At 39.4% G+C, this 16,972-nt stretch overlaps 8 non-coding genes and 1 pseudogene across 8 annotated transcripts; all 9 read left to right on the top strand.

The window, feature by feature from the left end:
• The first annotated feature begins 2,061 nt into the window (after positions 1 to 2,061).
• On the top strand, positions 2,062 to 2,210 carry LOC121790630 (annotated as a pseudogene).
• Positions 2,211 to 11,095: 8,885 nt separating this feature from the next.
• Positions 11,096 to 11,213, top strand: LOC121790634. Its single transcript, XR_006048348.1, has one exon. It is a non-coding gene; the product is annotated as a U5 spliceosomal RNA (small nuclear RNA).
• A 389-nt stretch (positions 11,214 to 11,602) lies between these two features.
• LOC121790628 lies at positions 11,603 to 11,763 on the top strand. The gene has a single exon (XR_006048344.1). It is a non-coding gene; the product is annotated as a U1 spliceosomal RNA (small nuclear RNA).
• Positions 11,764 to 12,662: 899 nt separating this feature from the next.
• Positions 12,663 to 12,780, top strand: LOC121790637. The gene has a single exon (XR_006048351.1). It is a non-coding gene; the product is annotated as a U5 spliceosomal RNA (small nuclear RNA).
• A 391-nt stretch (positions 12,781 to 13,171) lies between these two features.
• LOC121790638 lies at positions 13,172 to 13,332 on the top strand. Its single transcript, XR_006048352.1, has one exon. It is a non-coding gene; the product is annotated as a U1 spliceosomal RNA (small nuclear RNA).
• Positions 13,333 to 14,235: 903 nt separating this feature from the next.
• Positions 14,236 to 14,353, top strand: LOC121790639. Its single transcript, XR_006048353.1, has one exon. It is a non-coding gene; the product is annotated as a U5 spliceosomal RNA (small nuclear RNA).
• Positions 14,354 to 14,744: 391 nt separating this feature from the next.
• LOC121790627 lies at positions 14,745 to 14,905 on the top strand. The gene has a single exon (XR_006048343.1). It is a non-coding gene; the product is annotated as a U1 spliceosomal RNA (small nuclear RNA).
• Positions 14,906 to 15,806: 901 nt separating this feature from the next.
• Positions 15,807 to 15,923, top strand: LOC121790640. Its single transcript, XR_006048354.1, has one exon. It is a non-coding gene; the product is annotated as a U5 spliceosomal RNA (small nuclear RNA).
• A 362-nt stretch (positions 15,924 to 16,285) lies between these two features.
• On the top strand, positions 16,286 to 16,442 carry LOC121790629. The gene has a single exon (XR_006048345.1). It is a non-coding gene; the product is annotated as a U1 spliceosomal RNA (small nuclear RNA).
• Positions 16,443 to 16,972: the final 530 nt, after the last annotated feature.

Raw genomic sequence — 16,972 nt, 5'->3', positions numbered from 1 at the left:
TCTTTATACTAGAAAATGGCAATTTGGGTGTATATAATAACGCAAAACTCTCAAGCAAAAGAAATCTTCATAAAATTAAAGAGATCGAAGCTAAAAAGATGGACGACAATACTAGACAATCAATTCAAAGTTATAATGGAAAGTCAGCTGTCGTAAGTGTTAGAAATCAGAGAATTTGGAAATGAGTGTAGAAAATGATAATCAGAACTCCATTAATAGGAGAAGAAGGAAAGATCTTTTTATTGATATCAAAAGAGAGAATACAAGATAATGATGTTACAATCAAAAAGCTCATACTATTTATACTAGCTAGGTGAAGATCACCACCAAAATATCTTGCTAACTAACTCTTAACTAACTTGTCACCCGTTCACACTTATGATGACTGGGAGTCTACGTGTGAGTGACGTGGCTCCAGCTCAACCTTGCTTTCCAACGTGTATCACCATCCCTCAATCATCCATGCATGAAATATGCATCACGCTCACTATCTTCAACATGCCCCGTCAAGATGGACCTTATATAGTGCTAAAGTTCATTTTGCTCAAGATAGAAGTAAAAGGTTCTTCACCCAAGGGTTTGGTGAAGATATCAGCCCGTTGCCAATTATTTCTAATATGCAACTGTTTGATGATCCCTTTCAAGTATTTCTCTCTAACCGTGTGACAATCGATCTCTATATGCTTAGTCCTCTTGTGAAAGACGGGATTAGAGCATATGTATATAGTTGATTGATTATACAATACAACGGTACTACCTTCTCAACTTTTACTCCAAAGTCTTCAAGTATAGTTGTAGCCCATACTATCTCACACGTAGCTTAAGCCATAGCTCTATATTATGCCTCAGCAGATGATCTGAAAATGGTATTTTGTTCCTTAGCCTTCTAAGAAATCATAGAATTTCCATGGAATAGACAATACCCAGTCATGGACTTCCTGGTATCTGGACATGCTGCCCAATCTGCATCCGAAAATATGCTCAGAGTAGGTTTGCTGCTGCTGGAGTAAAATAATCCATGACCTGGAGTTCCCTTGAGATATTTCAGAACTCTTTCAACTGCTTGCCAGTGTTCAATGCAAGGTTTCTACACATATTGACTCAACTTGTGTACAACAAAGGTGATATCTAGCCGAGTTATGCACATATACAACAGTCTTCCAATGAGTCTTCTATATTTAGAAGCATCTTCTAAAAGTGAACTTGAATCCAACTGCAACTTCTTAACTGGATCAATGGGAACAGAAGATGGTTTACATCCCAAGAAGCCTGTATCTTTAAGAAGATCCATGGTGTATTTCCTTTGACAAACTTGGATTCCTTTCTTATTTCTTGCTATCTCAAGTCCAAGGAAATATTTTGGGACTCCAAGACCCTTGAACTTGAAGTGTTGTGTGAGGAAATCCTTGAAGCTATTAGTCATTTCTGGATCAGTGGTGGCAACCAAGATATCATCAACATATACCACTATGCCAAAGAATCCAGCTGCTCCATCTGATTTACAGAAGAAAGAATGATCGGACGCTGACTGTTGTAGCCCAAAATCCTTAAGAACTTCTGACAGTTTCAAGTATCATTGTCTTGAAGCTTGTTTTAGACCATACAAGGATTTCTTCAATTTGCAAACTAAAGTTGAATCTGGTGTAGCCCCCTCAACAGCCATCCAGTCCACTTCAAGCCCCGGTGGTAATGTCATATAAATGTCTTCTTCTAGATCACCATAGTGGAAAGCATTGTTGATGTCCAAATGAGTCAGAGACCATCCCTTGATAGCAGCTAGAGCCAGCATCATTTTAACAGTTGTGAGTTTTGCAACTGGAGAAAATGTGTCCAAGGAATCGACACCTTCAAGTTGTGTGAATCCCTTGGCTAATAATCTAGCTTTATATCTCTCAGCATAGAATCAGCATTGTACTTCACTTTGTATACCCACTTGCAATCAATGGGTATTTTTCCAAACTAATTAAGTGAGAAACTAATTACCAAATCCCACATTGGAATTGTGGTAGATGGAGTATGAGAACATAAATTCATTAAAGTGAGAAAAGAAAATTAAGGTACATGCTTATCTTGATGAGGTCAATGGACGAACCATAATGGCCATCGCCTAGATTGGCGACCTCCATTGCACTTTGGAGGGGTGCCTGCCTAAGATCGGCCCAAGTGGTTGAGTATGCATCATAATTTGTTCTAGAAGGGTCCGTATCCTGCCCAATTTAATTCTTATTTTTTATGTTATTTATTTATTTTCATTATGTATTAATTTATGCTTTTTTTAAACAAAAACGCCCTTTGTGGGCGGGGGTTTAGGCAGACCCCCAACCCGTAAATACGATCAAAATGTAATGTTCCAACATCATGATCTTAGCCCAAAAATGACTAAGATCTAAATAAGAACATGAAGGTGCAAAGTAGAGGACCCACAAGTCGGGATCCTCCATTCTATCAAGTGGAAAAAAGATGACTAAATACACTAAAGGGAGAAACGAAAAACGCCCAAAACCAACCACCAGAAGAGCTAGATCAACCCACATCTCTACGTCGGAAATGGAAGTTAGGATATCCCAGCTGGTCCATCCTAACTAGCGCCTTCAGATACCGTGGCGCAGAGATTTGGTCAAAATATGTAAGGGCAGTGGTTTGGACACCCCTACCTGCCAGAAAATCAGCAGCCCTGTTTCCTTCTCTGTAGATGTGTGAGAATCGAACATGCCGTTGAGCTGTCATGCTCCGGATCAAAGCCATATAGTGTCTAAAATCCGCAGAGCCAAAGTGTCTAGATGACAACAAACTAACCAGAGCCGCTGAGTCCAGCTCTATCCAAATGTGAGTAGAAAGCTCCATAGCCATCTCCAAACCCCGAATTAGAGCCAAAAGCTCCACTTCAAAGCTCGATGATGCAGCTATCGGAGCATATAAAGCCTGCAGAAGGCCTCCATCAGAACCACGAACCAATCCTCCCTCTCCCGCCGCCAGTGTCGATGTAGAGAAGGCACCGTCTGTGTTCAGCCTCACCCAAGGTACATCAGGGGGATGCCATAGGACCATGAGCGACCACATAACACCCTGTCTGGGGGAGAAAGGCATTAAATCAACCGACGGTGAGCATCCCCTCCGATGAGTCGAGGTGATCTTGCCGGCCAGAACTAGCACATGCAGATGGTGAGTGACCTGCCAAATAACATGTGAATGACGAAAAGGACGACGTCCATGCTTGCAGCCGTTCCCCTCCGTCCAAAGAAACCAAGCAATCAAACAAGGAACAAGAAATCTAATATGCATGGCGAGAGCCCTCTGGAAAGAAGACCTCCGCTAGTGACCTAGTCTAAGTGCAATATCGGTGCTCGTGTGAATTGTTGTGTGCGAGGAAGGAAACCAGGCATCAAAATACTCCCATGCAGAAACCGCCGATTGACTCGAAAAAAAGACATGGCTGAGAGACTCGACCGAAGGAGACCTACAACACTGACACCTAGACGCTAACTCAATTCCCCTCCCCTGCAACTTCTCATCCACCAACTGCCTACCAAACAGTAACCTCCAAATGAACACCGACATGGTAGGAGTCAACCCATGGTTCCAAATAAGACCAAAAATCTCCCTCTTCGGCAGTCTAGTCCGGATGCTCTCCCAGGCTGAGGTCACAGAGAACTCGCCATGGCTAGTCAGACTCCACCGCCTCACATCCTTCGCCCCTAACTCGATCGGCGTGGCTCTGATCTGTTCTATCACATCGAGAGGTACGCCAAACCTGAAAGATAAACTATGCAGCATATCCTCATCTCATGCATGTTCATGCCAATATGATGCAACGACCTGAGATTGGGGAGGATCATTTCCCGGGATGAACAGACTCCGGATGGAGCTAGCCCCAAGCCAGACATCATCCCAGAAGCTGATCTTCCCCTCACCCAAGGACCAATGAATAAACTCATGCATGTATGACCAAATACGATGCAAACGACGCCAAGTAGGACTATCATGTGACCAACAAGGGGATGTATGCAAATGACAAGGAATGATACTGTACTTCTGGGTCATTAACTGGCCCAGAGATAGTCCTGAGCTAGCAGTCTCCACCACAGCTTGAACCCAAAAGTCACTGCCACTTCCCTGAAGCGGCGAATACCCAAACCACCCTGCTCAAAAGGCAAGCAAATCTATCTCCAAGAAATCCAGTGCAGCTTCCTCTTCTCTCCAACTGTGCCCCAAAAGTATCTAGCCAATATCTGCTCCAACTCGTCTAGAAATCCAAGCAGAAGGCTCATGACCTGTAAGATGTGTAGCGGGATGGCGGCCAGTGTGCTCTTAATCAGAGCCAGACGAGCCCCAAAAGCCAGATGTCGGTGGGACCAGCTGTGGATCCTGTCCATCAGCATCTGCCTAAGTGGCAAAAGATGGTTTTCCCTCCTCGCCCCTCGGAAAATCGGCACCCCAAGGTACGTGAAAGACATTGTCCCTATCTGAAATCCTCTAACTTCCTCTACAGTGTCAGCGAACTCCATGTGCTCGTTCGCCAAGTAGAAATGTGTCTTCCCATTGTTCACCAGCTGACCAGACACGGCTATGTAGTGGTCCTGGCATCCGACCAACTTCTCCACCGCCTCTCTATGAGCTCTCGAGAAAATAATGATGCCATCCGCATAGGAAGGGTGAGTGATAACGGGGGGCCTTTTTCCGACATCTATAGACCATCTCTCTATCCCCCTTGATCAATCTGTCAAGGCATCTCGATAAGTAGTCTGCCGCCAACACAAAGAGGGAAGGTGATAAGGGGTCTCCCTGCCTCAGCCCCCTGGATGACTGAAAGAAGCCTGCCGGGCCACCGTTCACCAGGACAAAAAACCAACATGACGAGATGCATCTCCTGATCATATCCACCCAGGTCTGTGAGAATCCCATCGATTCCAAAACCTTGAGTAGAAACGGCCACTGGACTCTATCATACGCCTTTGCCATATCCAGCTTGAGAGCCAAATTGGGCGACCTCCCTCTACTCGAGAGCTCCTTCCCCAGGTCATGTATCAATTCTTGAGCCAGAAGAGCATTGTCGCTAAGTAGGCGGCCCTTGATGAACCCACTCTGATTCGGTGGCAATGACAAGGGGTAGTAGAGGTGCAAGTCTCGAGGCAAGGATCTTTGTGATGATCTTGTTCATAACATTGTAGAGGCTGATTGGTCTAAAATCTCTCCAATTGACCGGGTTAGGCTTCTTTGGAATGAGGACGATCATGGTCGCCGTGAAGCTTCGGGGCATATATGCCCCACTGAAAAAGTCTCCCACAGACGCAATCACATCCCTCCCAACAGTGTCCCAGCACGACTGAAAGAACAACGAAGTGAACCCATCCGGCCCGGACACACTATCACCACTGATCCCAAACACTGCATCTCTAACCTCCTTTTCCCGCGGCGGTGAACACAGAGCCTCCTGATCAACTGAGTCTGGAAGTGTATGGATAAGAGATAAGTTGGGCTCTACAAGGTCCCCCACGTCCGATGTCAGAAGCTGCTGAAAGAAGGCGGCCGCCGACTCTCTGATCTCTGTCTCTTCCGTCAGTGCCTGCCCCCCAAACTCGACCGTATGTATCCTCGACTTAACTCTATTCTGTCTGACCCATCCATGAAAGAATTTGGAGTTCCTTTCACCATCAGCAGCCCATCTAACCGCCGCCTTTTGCCTCCAGAATTCTTCCTCCATCTTGGCCGTGATGATGAGCTCTGCAGACACTCGACTGAATTCGGCTCTATGTGCAGGGGTCGGGTCAGTATCATATAAAATCTGTGCCTCAAGCACTGCCTGCTCTGCATCCTTTAGGTTCTGGATGATGTTGCCAAATATCTCTCTGTTCCAAACCTTTAAGAAGTTCTTGGTTCTGATAAGTTTGAGCTGGAGGTTCATCATGCCATTGTAACGTGTATCTGCCTCCCAGATTCTAGCAATCTCGCTCCTAAAAGTCTCATGTCTTACCCACATATTCTGAAATCTGAAGTCGGTCTCGTGGTCTGGACAGAAAACTGACATCTCACTAAAAGTGGTGCATGAATGTATTATTTTATTCTTAACATATTTTACTATGTTGTGTTTTGTTAATGAAGCCTATATTGTGTTGTTAACCCTTAATATTGAAAATAAAGAAAGTTAAACGAGATAATCGCATAAATATCCACCTCTTGTCTAATGATACAAAAGTCATGAGTAAAATTAGATTCCATTAGTTGCATTAGATAATGGTAGTAGATAAAGAGATTAGAAATATGTAGATTTTAATTTAGAATATAAAAATGTTTTGGTGGGTTGGATTTAGAATTAATACAATGAATTTAAGGTAAGAAAAAGAAAAATGAGTTGCGAGATTTTAATCTCTCCCTGCACGTCTGTATCTAGGCCTGTCAAAATGGATATCGGGTATTGGATACTCGATATCTAAACTCGAAAAAGTCGGGTAATTGGATACCCGAAACCCGATTTTTCGGGTTTCGGATCGAGATCGGGTAGTGGATTTTTGGATTATCGGATATCGGGTTACCCGATACCTGATCGGGTATACCCGAATTATCCGATTTTTTTAAAAAAATTATGAATTATGTATTATTCTGATTTTTAGATATTTTAAATATTTAAGAAATTAAAATTAAAATATTGATTGCATGTTTCATAATAAATTATATCTTTTTTAAATCCAATTTTTTTTTGGGGTTGTATTTTTTAAAAAGTCAATGTGCATATTTTTCTAAAAGCCAATTCGCTTATATTTTAAAAAATTTAAATCTGTATGCATACCCAAATAGTAACTGTTCGCATTGCTTATTTACATGGCTTACCACCGATTAATAAATTAAGGTACATGGATAAGTTAAAAGAATTTATTTAACTCGGCGCAAGGAGAAAATTTTAATCACCTAAAATTTTGATAAAATTTAATAAATCCAACCTATGTAATGTTTTCCTCTTTAACTGAAGAATATAAGATGCGTATCACAAATGAATAATATCATATCCATGTTGTTATGTGCAATTTGATTTTTCTAACCCATTGACTTTATAGGAACAAATAATTTATTTTAGTAAAATCAAAATCAAATTAGGGACTGGATACCCGAAATAAAATTTGGATTCGATATCAATTTTGATTTTATTCTGTTAGATGATTATTGCTATCAATTTTGTATTTTTTAGTTTTCCCTTTGATGAAGATGCATTTGGTACTTCCTACTGTATTTATCCACCAAATGCTTGCGTCATTGATTCCACAATTTGGATGGCTATTGTTCAACATGTTTATTTTTCTGCCTTTTTTATGTTGATTGTTTTGGCAAAGTTTTCCATTTAAAGAGACGCACCCTAACTGTTATTCATGCTCCTTATCGTGTCCTGTGTGTGCAACTTTGAAGTTTATTGCTACTCTAGTGTTTTGTCATCTGTTGCTTTGTTCTTATTTTCACTTGTTGATGCTGGATTTACACAGAGAGAACGTCGACGCCAAGAACGTGAAGCTGGCTCTGCTGGAACTGTTGGATCATCTTAGTCAATAAGTTAGAACAGCTTTAGAGGCGAGGGTTATCAGCACATGGGTTTCAGAACATGAATTTTCATGCAGTTAGGCTCACGTTTCACTCAGAGGGTGACAGTCACATGGTCTTCATGTAGATTCACTTGAAGCTGATAAATAATTCTGTTGTGATGTTTCTGTGACTTGTGTTTAACTAGTGCTGTTGGATTCTAATATGGCTGGCTGGATACATTTTGCATCTCTCTCTCTAATTAAAGTGCTTTGTGTGATGACTTATGATATGGAGTGTACCTGTCATAGTTAGCCTACTAATGTGGTTGTGAAAGTGTCACACATGCGTTAGGAAGGATGAATTAGGTGGTTCACGTAGTAACATGTAGAATTTAGAAAGAAACTAAGTTAGCTCCAAATCGCATGACCAATTTATTCTACTTGTTGAAGTTCCGAAAAAGATGTCAATCAGGATGCATCATTCAAACAAGCTTATGCTGTAAGTTTGGCTTTGCCTTACGAGTTGCTTGAGTTGTAGAATTTTGGATGTTTTAGTGCTTTCTTGATCTTGAAAATTTATGTTGTTCGTTATGGATATTACCTTTACTCTCATGAATTAGAACCTCTATGAATTAGCTTGCTTTATTATCAATACCATTTGCTCTAAGGCTCCAAAAAATGATATACATAAATATGCAGTTTGGCCACTTGATGTTTCTGGATAGTTATGGACATTGTTGTTAGCTTGCACTTTCTGCCCAATTGCTCTTTTTGGATCTTTTGTATACATTGATATCTCATTCTTGTAGGATAACTTGGCCTTGTGCGTATTCTTGTCTTCATCTGTCATCGGGTCTCTGTGGAGTCTGTATCATCATAGGTCCCGATAAAATGAGCGGAGTTCTTAGGATCAGAAATGGCATTTCCACTGAGTAGAAATTGTGGGTTGTGGGTTGCACTATGTAGAATGAGGTGAAAGTATATATGCCGGAATTTTTGTGAAGCATACTGGTTTGAACTCTCTGCTACAAGATATTACATCTCTAGTAATAATTATGTTTGTTGGTACATACTTCTGTTATACTTAAAATACTTTTGTTATTGTTAGTATATTTTTCTGGATTTAATAATGAAATGTACTTGCATTTTTTGTACTATGATTTATTTTCCGGAGGCAGTTACTTGTGATGTATAATTATAGTATACTACTATGTTTTATAAGTATTCATTGCATTATTGGAAATTTGGAACACACTTACAATTGCACGCAGCTTTGATTCTGTCACCTCCAAATTCATCTTTCCTATGATATTGATGTCTATCATTCCCTACACGGTTGCTTCCTCGCTGCAACCTCCAAAATGGTGGTTTCTATTGCTTCCCACAATCCAAGATTGATCATTTATGTGCTACCACGTCAAGTTAGGCCATGGTCCTTGCAGACGATCCGTTAAAGTACTCTCTCCGTCCCATTTAAATACGAAACATTTGGGAATTGACACATGATTTTATGTAGTGTTGTTTTGTGAGTTAATGATGAGAGAGTAAAGTAAGAGAGATGAAAAAAATTGAGATACAGTAGTTGTTTACATTTTAGGAAACGTTTCATTTTTAATGGGACAATCCAAAAAGGAAAATGTTTCATTTCTAACAGGAGAGCGGAAGTATGAATTATGTTCAAATTGAGTGTAAAAACTGAGTCTAATAAGTTGGGACACACTAAACTTTTCTCTCACCCACCTACAATTATTTAATAAAATTTCCCCAATTCCATAGGAAGAGCATCCACAATAGCGGACTAGCCGGCGCCCTAGCCATCGGCGTGCGGCTAGGGCGTTCGGCTAGTCCGCTATTGCGTTAGGCTAGAAGGAACGGACGAAAAACCAACGCCCTAGAGCTAGGGCGCGGACAAGAGTGGCTAGCCGATTTTATTTATTTATTTTAATTTTTTTTCTAAAATATCATATTCCCATTTCATTTTTTCCTATGTTTTTTTTTCCAATTCATTTCTTTGTTGTTGTTTTTGGTGTTTGGTTTTTTCTCGGGAGGGCTAGGGGCGTCGGCTAGTCCTAGTAGGGGTGGCAAATCGTGTGTGTTGTGTCGTTATCCGTGTCAACACGATAACTACACGAAAACGATAACAACTAACACGAACACGACCCGTTAAGAAAACAACAAACATGAACACGAACACGACCCAACTACCCTCAGGCACGAACACGACACAAACTCATTAACGATACGAACCACTCCGGGTCAACACGGCACGATAACAACACATATATGACACGACACAATAATAATACGACCTGATAACACGAAAGGAACCTGATAACACAATAAGATTAAAAACTTATAATCTAAGTACACAATCTGATTTAAAATCCAGCAAAGAAAAAAAACCATCATTCTACAAACACGACACGAACACGACAAGACACGAATCTAATTTAAAATTTAAAATAAATAATAATATTATAATATATTAATATTATTTTCTAACGTGTAACACGAACACGACATGAAATTTTCGTATCGTTATCGTGTCGACACGATAAGGAAACGAACCCAATAAGCTTTGACACATACCCATTATTTTCGTGCGGGTTCGTGTCGTGCCAAAAATTGTCAGCCTTAAGTCCTAGTGCTAGCCTATTACTGGGCTGTGAGAAGTCCTGATGATGTGGCAGACTGTAGGAAGTCCTTGATGATGTGGCAGACGGTGTTTTTGGCTAGTCCCTAGTACTAGCCTATTGGCTATTATGTGATATTGTGGAGGCTCTAAGGCTCGAGTTAGCAAAGATTAATTTCTCGACTTTGCGTATGTGAAATGCTGCGGCGTATACCTTTTAATCTGAGCACTGCTTTTCAATATTATGAATGTTGGTTGTGTGCACTTGATAATTTTTTATATTGTGGGTTTGCGGTGCTATCACTATCTGTTTGGGGTTGTTGGAATCTTAGCTCCGTTTTGTTTAAGTTAAAAGGCAATTATTACAATCACTCCTTGATAGCTGAAGTTGTTAGTTTTTCCTTAGGAACTTTTCTCAGTGTGGAGGTTTCAGCTTACGTCCACTTTCCCTTCTCCTTATGTATGGTGTGGCTTGTCTTTGAATTTATTTGTTTTAGCATTTTTATGCAAAAATTAGAAGAAAGGGCAATGACTAATCTTGAAGGCTTGGTTTTTCCATCAACATCTTTTCTTGAAGGTCAGGCAAGAGTGCGTGTGGGATGGTCCAACGTTTGGACGTAGATACGAAGGCTGATTCTTTATTTGTCGGATAAAGACAGTGCATCCACTCCATCAATGAATTCATCCATATGATATCTATCTCTCTCTACATTTTGAAACATCCATGCCTCAATACACGAGCATCTAAAATTTCGAGTAGCTGTGCCTGTAGTAATGGAAGGAGATTGTTTGAATCTGGTCGCTTGCGCTTTGGTACTCCATAATAGTACAAGTGAAATATTCACTCATCACACCAACAAATACCACATTTTGTCTTCCCACATCGCTAAGACACGAAACAACGCTCCACGCCCACTCTTAATAAATATCTATAATTGCTCCTTCCCCAAATTCACGCAGCTGCGCGTCGACCACATAGCGAACTATTCTTTCGCCTTTTACTAAAGAATACCGTGTGCTCGTCGCAATTCAAGCAGCATATGCCATTTTTTGGAGGGTGTTTTGTTTATAATAATAAAACCCCAACAATTCGAGTCTAATTTTTATTAATCTATTATGTTATGTATTACCGTGACTGTGTTGGATAGCCAATCTAATTAATTTGACAAATTCAATTATATTCCATTTAATGACAACAGATTCATTTCAGAAAAAAAAGTTATTTTCTCTACTCCTCATTCCATCAACAACTTATTGCTGAAATGAGTTCCATCACTTCCTCTTATTCATTCCCCTCTATAAAACTCGTTAGTACTACTACTATACCATAGTAGTAATCAATTAATGAGTTCTCAACTCTGTTTTTGTGAAGGAAAAACATGAAACTAGCTATACCACATCGGAAGGTCATGGGATGGAGTATGAGAAGAGAGGTTACATAAATTGAGGAAAGGAAAGAAGTAACATACTTACCTGGACGGGGTCGATGGGCAATCCATAAGGCCCATGGCCTAGATTGGCGACCTCCATTGCACTTAGGAGGGGCGCCTGTCTAAGGTCGGCCCAAGTGGTCGAGCCTACGTCATAATTTGTGTCAGAGGGTGCCTGCGTTCGCGCGGCCCCTGCCTATTCTAATGTAAAGATTGTTTTGCCTTGAATTCAATGATATGAATTATTAGGTGTGATTTTTTTTTGCCTTTTCTAACTTATAAATTTGGCATTAAGTTAAACCTTCTATTAAGTTACACAAACATGACTTATTTGTATCCATGTTCGAAGTGTATATTAAATGATGCAAGTAGGTAGAAGGTTTAAATATATTAAACCTTTGCAATTTTCATGTGAGACTGAATTTTTTTTAATGATATAAAACTCATACTCCTATTGATTATAAAACTGTATATTTTCACATAATACCACAGGAACAAATGAATAAATGATGTGACTCGCTCATTTTGTCTATTTTCTTGCTGTGGCATTTTTCAGTACGTTGTTGCTCTGTAGCTTATATTGAAGAATGGTTTTCATAATATGTTTCATTAGTTTGAGGAAAATGAATTAGAGTATTTTTTAGAGCTCACGTTACGTCCACTTCCACATCTTCATCTTCAACACTAAAAAAATTACTACTAGTACATAAATAAAAAACATGGTTTTTCTCTTCATCTTCAATCATCCTCTTCCACTTCTTTCATGACACTTCATCTTCCTCTCATCCACAAACTCGTCCTGGCAAAGTGCTTTGACCTCTCATCAATAACCTCTTCGATCCTTGCAAACAATATTGATTCAAACAAATCTAACGAAACAATATTGTTTTAAAAATATTAAAATTAATAAAAATTTGTCTTTCTCTTCATCCTCATCATCCACTTCAATATCATATGGAGCGAGCAGTCTACCCAATTCATACACAGATGAAGCAAATACATTACATTTTGTCATCCCACATCGCTGAGACACGAAACAAGGCTACTCGTCAACCTATATAAATATAGGATACTTCTATTTTTACAAATTCACGCAGCTGCGCGTCGACAACATAGCGAACTATTCTTTCGCCTTTTACTAAAGAATACCGTGTGCTCGTCGCAATTCAAGCAGCATATGCCATTTTTTGGAGGGTGTTTTGTTTATAATAATAAAACCCCAACAATTCGAGTGTAATTTTTATTAATCTATTATGTTATGTATTACCGTGACTGTGTTGGATAGCCAATCTAATTAATTTGACTAATTCAATTATATTCCATTTAATGACAACAGATTCATTTCAGAAAAAAATGTTATTTTCTCTACTCCTCATTCCATCAACAACTTATTGCTGAAATGAGTTCCATCACTTCCTCTTATTCATTCCCCTCTATAAAAACTCGTTAGTACTACTACTATACCATAGTAGTAATCAATTAATGAGTTCTCAACTCAGTTTTTGTGAAGGAAAAACATGAAACTAGCTATACCACATCGGAAGGTCATGGGATGGAGTATGAGAAGAGAGGTTACATAAATTGAGGAAAGGAAAAGAAGTAACATACTTACCTGGACGGGGTCGATGGGCAATCCATAAGGCCCATGGCCTAGATTGGCGACCTCCATTGCACTTAGGAGGGGCGCCTGTCTAAGGTCGGCCCAAGTGGTCGAGCCTACGTCATAATTTGTGTCAGAGGGGGCCTGCGTTCGCGCGGCCCCTGCCTATTCCAATGTACAGATTGTTTTGCCTTGAATTCAATGATATGAATTATTAGGTGTGATTTTTTTTGCCTTTTCTAACTTATAAATTTGGCATTAAGTTAAACCTTCTATTAAGTTACACAAACATGACTTATTTGTATCCATGTTCGAAGTGTATATTAAATGATGCAAGTAGGTAGAAGGTTTAAATATATTAAAACCTTTGCAATTTTCATGTGAGACTGATTTTTTTTTAATGATACAAAACTCATACTCCTATTGATTATAAAACTGTATATTTTCACATAATACCACAGGAACAAATGAATTAATGATGTGACTCGCTCGTTTGGTCTTATTTTCTTTTTGTGCATTTTTTCAGTACGTTGTTGCTCTGTAGCTTATATTGAAGAATGGTTTTCATAATATGTTTCATTAGTTTGAGGAAAATGAATTAGGAGTATTTTTTAGAGCTCACGTTTACGTCCACTTCCACATCTTCATCTTCAACACTAAAAAAATTACTACTAGTACATAAATAAAAAACATGGTTTTTCTCTTCATCTTCAATCATCCTCTTCCACTTCTTTCATGACACTTCATCTTCCTCTCATCCACAAACTCGTCCTGGCAAAGTGCTTTGACCTCTCATCAATAACCTCTTCGATCCTTGCAAACAATATTGATTCAAACAAATCTAACGAAACAATATTGTTTTAAAAATATTAAAATTAATAAAAATTTGTCTTTCTCTTCATCCTCAATCATCCACTTCAATATCATATGGAGCGAGCAGTCTACCCAATTCATACACAGATGAAGCAAATACATTACATTTTGCCATCCCACATCGCTGAGACACGAAACAAGGCTACTCGTCAACCTATATAAATATAGGATACTTCTATTTTTACAAATTCACGCAGCTGCGCGTCGACCACATAGCGAACTATTCTTTCGCCTTTTACTAAAGAATACCGTGTGCTCGTCGCAATTCAAGCAGCATATGCCATTTTGTGGAGGGTGTTTTGTTTATAATAATAAAACCCCAACAATTCGAGTCTAATTTTTATTAATCTATTATGTTATGTATTACCGTGACTGTGTTGGATAGCCAATCTAATTAATTTGACTAATTCAATTATATTCCATTTAATGACAACAGATTCATTTCAGAAAAAAAAGTTATTTTCTCTACTCCTCATTCCATCAACAACTTATTGCTGAAATGAGTTCCATCACTTCCTCTTATTCATTCCCCTCTATAAAAACTCGTTAGTACTACTACTATACCATAGTAGTAATCAATTAATGAGTTCTCAACTCAGTTTTTGTGAAGGAAAAACATGAAACTAGCTATACCACATCGGAAGGTCATGGGATGGAGTATGACAAGAGAGGTTACATAAATTGAGGAAAGGAAAAGAAGTAACATACTTACCTGGACGGGGTCGATGGGCAATCCATAAGGCCCATGGCCTAGATTGGCGACCTCCATTGCACTTAGGAGGGGCGCCTGTCTAAGGTCGGCCCAAGTGGTCGAGCCTACGTCATAATTTGTGTCAGAGGGGGCCTGCGTTCGCGCGGCCCCTGCCTATTCCAATGTACAGATTGTTTTGCCTTGAATTCAATGATATGAATTATTAGGTGTGATTTTTTTTTGCCTTTTCTAACTTATAAATTTGGCATTAAGTTAAACCTTCTTTTAAGTTACACAAACATGACTTATTTGTATCCATGTTCGAAGTGTATATTAAATGATGCAAGTAGGTAGAAGGTTTAAATATATTAAAACCTTTGCAATTTTCATGTGAGACTGATTTTTTTTAATGATACAAAACTCATACTCCTATTGATTATAAAACTGTATATTTTCACATAATACCACAGGAACAAATGAATTAATGATGTGACTCGCTCGTTTGGTCTTATTTTCTTGTTGTGCATTTTTTCAGTACGTTGTTGCTCTGTAGCTTATATTGAAGAATGGTTTTCGTAATATGTTTCATTAGTTTGAGGAAAATGAATTAGGAGTATTTTTTAGAGCTCACGTTTACGTCCACTTCCACATCTTCATCTTCAACACTAAAAAAATTACTACTAGTACATAAATAAAAAACATGGTTTTTCTCTTCATCTTCAATCATCCTCTTCCACTTCTTTCATGACACTTCATCTTCCTCTCATCCACAAACTCGTCCTGGCAAAGTGCTTTGACCTCTCATCAATAACCTCTTCGATCCTTGCAAACAATATTGATTCAAACAAATCTAACGAAACAATATTGTTTTAAAAATATTAAAATTAATAAAAATTTGTCTCTCTTCATCCTCAATCATCCACTTCAATATCATATGGAGCGAGCAGTCTACCCAATTCATACACAGATGAAGCAAATACATTACATTTTGTCATCCCACATCGCTGAGACACGAAACAAGGCTACTCGTCAACCTATATAAATATAGGATACTTCTATTTTTACAAATTCACGCAGCTGCGCGTCGAGCACATAGCTAACTATTCTTTCGCCTTTTACTAAAGAATACTGTGTGCTCGTCGCAATTCAAGCAGCAAATGCCATTTTTTTGAGGGTGTTTTGTTTATAATATTAAACCCCAACAATTCGAGTATAATTTTTTATTAATCTATTATGTTATGTGTTAGATAGCCAATCTAATTATTTTGACTGTTTCAATTATTCCATTTTATCGCAACAGATTCATTTCAGAAAAAAAAAGTTATTTTCTCTACTCCTTCATTCCACCAACAACTTATTGCTGAAATGAGTTCCATCACTTCCTCTTATTCATTCCCCTCTATAAAAACTAGTTAGTACTACTACTATACCATAGTAGTAATCAATTAATGAGTTCTCAACATGAAACAAGAAACTAGCTATACCACATCAGAGGGTCATGGGATGGAGTATGAGAAGAGAGGTTACATAAATTGAGGAAAAAGAAGAAGAAACATACTTACCTGGACGGGGTCGATGGGCGCATAAGGCCCATGGCCTAGATTGGCGACTTCCATTGCACTTAGGAGGGCGCCTGTCTAAGGTCGGCCCAAGTGGTCGAGCCTACGTCATAATTTGTGTCAGAGGGGGCCTGCGTTCGCGCGGCCCCTGCCCAATTTAAGTCTTATGTTTTACAGCTTTAGCCTCCTGTTTAAAAAACCTCTTGCCAGAGAATCTGTAGGTCTTTGTACTTTGGCTGGCGACCACTTCTGCATCATTGCGGTTGGAAGATTAAGCATCACACACTTGGAAGATTAACGCCCTCTCTGAACATCTCATTGAACAGATTCACAGCTTCCTCGTTCCTCCCTGATTGGCTGCACCCGCTGATCATGGTGTTCCAACAAACCACATTCCTCTCGGGCATCGATCGAAAACATCCCCGGCTTCATCTAATCTTCCTTCCTTCGTGTAGCCACGGATCAACGAGGCGTAGGAGAACACGTTTGGGTGATTGATATCCTCGAAAGCTCTCAGAATGGCGTCAAAACTGCCCAACTTGACGTAGAGATCCAAAATGGCGCTGCCTGGGAAAACGTTGGAGCATAATCCGGCTTTCACAGCGTAGGATTGAATCTGTTTGCCGAGCGGAGGTCTTTGAGGGCAGCGGAGGAGTGAATGACAGTAGCGAGAGTGTACTCG

Source organism: Salvia splendens, unplaced genomic scaffold, assembly GCF_004379255.2.
Source record: "Salvia splendens isolate huo1 unplaced genomic scaffold, SspV2 ctg569, whole genome shotgun sequence".
NCBI lineage: Eukaryota > Viridiplantae > Streptophyta > Magnoliopsida > Lamiales > Lamiaceae > Salvia > Salvia splendens.
The sequence above is the reverse complement of the archived record's forward strand: the minus strand, read 5'-3'. Positions and strand labels throughout refer to the sequence as shown.